Genomic DNA, 6000 nt, shown 5'->3' with positions numbered 1-6000 from the left:
GCCGCCGCCGCTGCCCTACTTCACTCGAGTTTAGTTTCACTCACTTTACATCCGGGTTTTTTCCCTAGGCAATGGGGGCCGCAGCACACCCCGTTCCTTAGGCAAAGTGAAATAAATTCGCCGCACCGCCCCGACAAGTAGTCCGCCCGAGCGCCTCCGTTAGGCCTCCTCCTCCTCCTCCCGGCCTGGCCCGGCCCGGCCCAGCCCAGGCCAGGCCCAGGCCCAGGCGCGGCCAGGGAGGGAGAGGAGGGGAAGAGCCCCGCGCCCCCGCGGCCGGCCCGCTCCCTCCAGCGCCCTCACTCTCTCCCGAGCGGCGGCGGCGGTAGCGGCGCGCGGGCACGCGCACGGCGTCGGCGGGGCCGCGCGGCGGGCTCCCGAGCGAGCGAGTGTGCCTGGGCCTGGGCCTGGGCCTGGGCGGAGGGATCCCCGGGCTGAGGCGGCGGAGGTGCTGCGGCCCGGGGCCGGGTGGTGAATGGGCTGGTGGTGTTCGCTGCTGCTGCTGCTGCTGCTGGGAGGAGGTGGAGGAGGAGGAGGAGGAGGAGGAGGAGGAGAAGGAGGGGGGGGGAGGAGGAAGAAGAAGAAGAAGAGTTGGGCTGCTGGGTCTCTCACAGTTTGTCTCCCGCTGCTCGGGTTCTCCTCCGCCCGCCCCCTCCTCTCACTTCGGCCCCGGGCCTCTGTGAGAGTGAGTCTCCAGAAGGAGGAGGAGGAGGAGGAAGAGGAGGGGGAGGAGGAGGAGGAGGAGGAGGAGGAGGCTCCCGTCCCTCCCCCCGCGGCCCCCTCCTCCCCACCCCCCTGCCTGGGGAAGCGGAGGAAAGAAACTGCCCAGAGAGAGGAGTGAGGGAGTGAGTGAGGGAGTGAGAGTGAGGGAGAAGAGAGGAGGAGGAGGGAGGGGGGGGCAGCCTCCCATCTTAACACACTCGAGTATATTCAAAAAGTGAGAGGCCCCGAGCAGCAGCAGCAGCAGCTCCAGCTCCAGCTCCAGCAGCAGCAGCAGCAGCAGCAGCCCAGCGCCTTCCTTCCCTCCCTCCCTCCTTCCTTGCTTCCCTCCCTCCCTCCCTCTCTCCCCATGAAGAAGAGTCCCCTCCTCCCCCTCCTCCTCCTCCTCCTCCTCCTGCTGCTTCTCCTGCTCAGAGTTCCTGCCTCCAGCTGCCAGGGGGACAGCCAGCCAGCAGCAGGAGGGTGCAGTATCCCAGCTTTTCCATTCTCTCTCTCTCTTCTTCTCACTCTGCTCTGCTCTTTCTTTTTTTTTCTCCTGGAGTAGCTGTTTCTCCTCCCTCCCTCCTCTCCCCTCCTCTCTCTCTCTCTGTCTCTGTCTCGTCTCTTGGTGTTGGTCTCAGGGAGATGCAGGGGCTGCTTGCTGGGAGTTTGTTGGGGTGGTGAGGGGGAGGGGAGAGGATGGAGCGGGGAGGGAGGAGAGGAGAGGAGGGGGGGCTCTTGTCAGGGCCCCTGGAGTCAACTTGGGATTTCAGGAAGAACTTCCCCGGGGGGGGCGCCCCTCTCGGTGTCCTTCCTCTCCTCCACCGCCCCCCCCAAAGACAATGGAAAAATCTTGTCTATTTCCCCAGCCCCCCTCCCCTCCCCTCCCCCCCCCCAGGATGAATTGGAAGTAAGTTTATGAGCAGCCTGGGGAGCGGGGGAGCTGCGGGCAGGGCTGCCGAGGGAGGGGGGCCGGCCCCCCCCGCGCGGGGGGAGGGGCCCGGCGGGGGGGGGTCACGTTGTCCCGGGGGGGCGGGGGTGCCGGGGAGCTTCGTTCTCTGCCCTTTGGTTTCTCCCTGGCTGATGATTGTTTCCTTTTCTCTCCCGTTCTCCCTCCCTCGATTGGAGGGGGGAAGTTTGGAGAAGGAGGAGGAGGAGGATGGGGACCATTTTTTTTTTTTTTTTGTAAAACCATCTTGTTTGGCGGCGAGAGACCTGGTGCAAAAAAAAAAAAAAAGCTGCGGCTGCTGACGCCGTCGGGCTCGCGTGTGTGTGAGTGTGAGTGTGCGCGCGTGTGAGTGAGTGTGAGCGAGTGTGTTGGTGCATTTGTCTTTGGGGGCCGGGGCCGCGGCGCTGGGGAAATTCCGCTCCTTATTCTTCTTGGGCAACTTGTTATTCTGAAGAGTGAGCCTGCACCCCTCACCCGGGGCCGGCCTCCCCGCAGCCCCGCGCACGCACGCACGCACCCGCGCGCGGACCGCAAGGACTCCCGCGCCCCCCGCCCCGCCGCCGGGGGGGCGGGGGAGGGGCCGGCTGGGCTCGGCGTGCGGGACTCGGGCTGCTCCCGCCCCGCGGCGCCCGCACTTGGCAGCACTTCTGGCTCGCCATCCCCGGGCTCGCTCTTTATGCTGCCCGCCGGGCCGGGCCGGGCCGAGGTGGCCCCGGGGGGCTGGGGGAGGGGGCTGATGCAGAGCCCCCGCCCCCCAGGCCGGGGCTGGGGGGGGGGGGGGGGGGGGAGGTCGGGAGCCCGAGGGGTCCTGAGAGTTAGTTGTAGAGATGGAGGGGCACGCAGGCAGGCGGACGCCGAGGGAAGGGAGGGTTTGTTTTCTTGGGTGAATCCGTGCCATCACATCCTGGTCAGATGTTGAAATATTCTTTGTTTGGGTCCCCAACTAGTGGGGCTCCTCCTGCACGGCCCCTTGGCTTCTCGTGCTCGGGAATCCCGGGGTGGGGGGTGCGCTGGGAGCTAGTGTGGGCCTCTGCACCGGCCTTGACGCTGAACTTGGGGCTGCTTTTTGGTGGGCTCTGGCTTTTCTCCTCCCTCCTTCTCTGAGAGGGGCTGTTGGCCCTGTGGATGCCTCAGCTGGGGGAACTTGGATGGGCAGGGGCCAGGGAATGTTACCTGAGTCATTTAGAGCCCAACTGTAGGATAAGATTAGTTCTAACTAATGGAATTCCGGTTGTGTGTGTGTTTTTTTTTGCCCTGTAGGGAGAACTTACATAGGTGCGCGTTACAGAGGTGTCAGAGGGTAACAAGGTGGGACATTCTTTCTGTTGGTTTGTTTGTTTTTATAAAGAAGATAGAATCCTTGTTGAGTAAAATATCTTAAGATGACTGAAATTGGGGACTTTGGAAACACTGAAGGACACTTTTCAGCATTTGCACCTTTAGCTTAAATCTGGGATTGGCTCAGTTTGGACAGTGAAAATAAATGGGTCAGCTTCACTTGTGTTTTGAAGAGAAGCCCAGGATTTTTTTTTTTTTTTAAGTTTTACAGTTTGGTTCACAGAGTTGTAGGGAACTGTTACTACATATTTGTTGAAAATGCTATAATTTATTTTTAAAATCCGATATTCCTCCTTAGTTGCTCTCTTTAATGGGAAATCTTCATTGTGGGCCTAAAACTGATTTATTGATGATCATTTAAAGTCCCAAGAAAACATCTTTAAATCCTGGGCATGTCTTCTGTAAGAGGAGGAGTTGGTGTGCAGTTGAACTCATACTTATCAATGAAATTTCTGTCCTGAAGACTACATTAGGTTTAAAACTGCGCTTAAAGACCTTTCTGGTAGTAGTTTAAAAATAACAAAATAGTGACTGGCACAGTGAGCAAACTCACCAGGAACATTTTAGCTTAAGACTTTGTTTTCTTTCTTAGGAGCATAGTGATGTTTGTCATTTGACTGGTACTACCCAATGGGGCCCTCTCATAATAAAACCTCTTCTGGTTGAGTCTTGCTGAAGATGTTTGAGTTTTAAAAAGAGTTTTTGAAAGTTCTGTGCGGGGAAAACAAGTTATACTCCCAACTCAGACAAGATTGCCTTCTTTTTCAGATTTCATGGACCTGGAGGTAAAGGACTTTTGAGAAAAGACATCTACATGGGCCTACGGAAGCCCCAGTGGTGAAGTGGTCCCATTTCCCTACTTACTACATTATCCTCACTGCTGCCATCCTTTGATCATCCATGTGGGTAACTGCTTTGGAGATAGATGCCCACTCGCCTTGTGTGGACAGCTCTCAGTTCTGCCCAGTAGGAGGTGCTGCGGCGACAGAAGGCCATTCTCCGGCTGAATTTTGAGCTTGGGCTTACCACTCATTTTCGGCATCTGGGCCAAAGGAGTGACAGGTTAACATTCAGCTCAGAGTTCCAGGAGTGCCTTCAGTAAGTCCATTTAAGATTCTATTTCTGAGTGAGATGAGGCTGTGTTGGAATGGAAACCCGGACAGCCTTTTGTCGAGGGATGGCTCAAAGGAAGGCAGGCTGCTTTTTACACATGTGTCCATGGCATTGTTTTTGTTCTTGAGGATGGAGTTGGGGTGCTGAGCCTGCATGGCACACTTGTTCAGAGAGCATGCACAGAAATGGTTCACGTCGGGGTTGTCAGACTTTGACAAGATCCTTGGGATCAACCATTTTCTCATAACAACATTTGCAATTGATGATTGGAGTTTCAGGCCTGGTACTGCTTATCTCAGTATTCCTATTAACAGGCTTTGGGGCATTGTAGTTTGGAATTGGTAATTGTAGTGTATGGTAGACATTTCAGTTTCTTTTTGGGTGAAGTGGTTCTCCAAATTGGAGAAGGACCTTACTGGATAGACACAAAGGGGCTAATTTATATAGGTCCAGTTCACCTCTTTTACATTGGCCTCCAGAGCCTTCGGAATTCTTAAACCTTAAGTCAGGTTGTACCATTGGGGATAAGTCATTGCAGATGTTCACAGAGTGTGGCTTATGGACATAACTGGGCTACAAAGGAAAAGGGCCACTGGAACAGCTTCATAGTGTTCAGAGCATGTGGTCTTCTGAAACTCTACATGTTTAAGGTGAATTCATACCTCTGGAAGTTTGTTGCCATTGCTCATGGAGTCCTACAGAAAACTTGTTAAAAACTTCAGAGTGTTTGTGAAGCTTTTTGGAAGTTAACTGCGTTAAATTCCTAGATAGACAACTCTTGAAGTTTGAAACTGAACTAAGACTTCTGGGACACGTGTATTTTATAGCTGTCATACTTGGTGACAGACTGCCATGTGGTCTGTTGATTGCCTCTTTGGAAGAGAAAGCTGGTTGCTACTGGTTCGGAAAAGAATGAATGCAAGGGAGAATAGGGTCCTGGATGGGTAGGGAAAGTTTCAGGAACTGTACTATGATGTTGTTTTTTAAGGTATTTGTTTAAAGAAAGTTCTCAGTGTATTTTTCTAGTTAAAAAATGCTTGTCACTTTCTTTTGGGAGTTTGGCTGTGAAATCTTTCCCCCTTATTAAAATTTGCTTTTCCTTTTTCTCCCTCTAAAAAGAAATATGAGAACACATGCACGCTTAGTTGTTTGTTGTAGCAGAAAGTGCTTTCTGAATCTTAGGATGCCATCTGCATCAATGGGAGAATGACTCTTGCTGTTACTTTAGGTCCTCTGGCTTTGGGCTGTTTGCTCCCCTGTCGGTGCAGCTCTGGCTTGTGGGGAACCTGGGCATCTCTCTGCTGCTCCCACATTCTTTCTAATGTGTATACTAGCAGGTGTCATCACAGAGCCTGAGGCTTGTAAAGGCCTTTTCAACGTCATGTTGAGTTTTAATTTGTCCAGAACTTTTCAAAAAACTTTCAAGCCTATGTTTTCAAGACCAAGATAACTTGTGTGTCTGTATCTTTGTATGGGAATTTTTATGGTTGTTTTTTTCCTTCTTTTGGAAGAAAACAAGAAATAAATTGTTGTTTGAATCAGGGGAGAAAAACCTTTACTTTTTTCCCCCTTCAGATATTTTTGTAGAGAAGTAACTTAAAGTTTAAAGTTAAAATAAAAGCTTCGAACTTTGTGGTTTTCTCTGTGGGTCAAACAGACTAAGTTTAAAGGCTTTTGGAAAATAAAAGCAATTATGTCTTAGTATACATGAGAATATATAGAAATTATCTTCTTTATATTGGGAAACTTTTCCAGGTGGAGGAAGAGTTCTGTTTAAGGGGAAGACCAAAATTAAATTTCCAAGTGCAATATTCACTTGCCTGTGTCATGGTCATTTTGAAAGAATGGCTAAAGTTAGTCTCTTTTATCTTCAGAATAGTATTGTCCTGTAGATGTTTTCATTT

At 52.2% G+C, this 6000-nt stretch overlaps 1 protein-coding gene across 12 annotated transcripts in view; it reads left to right on the top strand.

The window, feature by feature from the left end:
• Positions 1–373: 373 nt before the first annotated feature.
• The window catches only part of PHF21A (PHD finger protein 21A), a 218285-nt gene continuing 212658 nt past the window's right edge, over positions 374–6000 (top strand). For 2 of the 12 annotated variants that reach the window (XM_069091511.1, XM_069091510.1), the window contains exons 1-3: positions 884–1179; positions 2906–2953; positions 3752–4081. The gene's annotated coding sequence lies outside the window, so the exon portion shown is untranslated. Of the gene's footprint in view, positions 446–527; positions 683–786; positions 843–882; positions 1180–1918; positions 2101–2905; positions 2954–3751; positions 4082–6000 lie in introns of those variants that run through there. The other 10 variants (XM_069091509.1, XM_069091507.1, XM_069091508.1 and 7 more) reach the window with 8 other exon arrangements.

The sequence above is a fragment of the Petaurus breviceps genome, unplaced genomic scaffold, assembly GCF_028583685.1.
Source record: "Petaurus breviceps papuanus isolate PSGF00001 unplaced genomic scaffold, PetGlider_PUasm1.0 188, whole genome shotgun sequence".
NCBI classification, from domain to species: Eukaryota; Metazoa; Chordata; class Mammalia; order Diprotodontia; family Petauridae; genus Petaurus; species Petaurus breviceps.
Note: the sequence above shows the minus strand (reverse complement) of the source record. Positions and strands in the feature narration are given on the sequence as shown.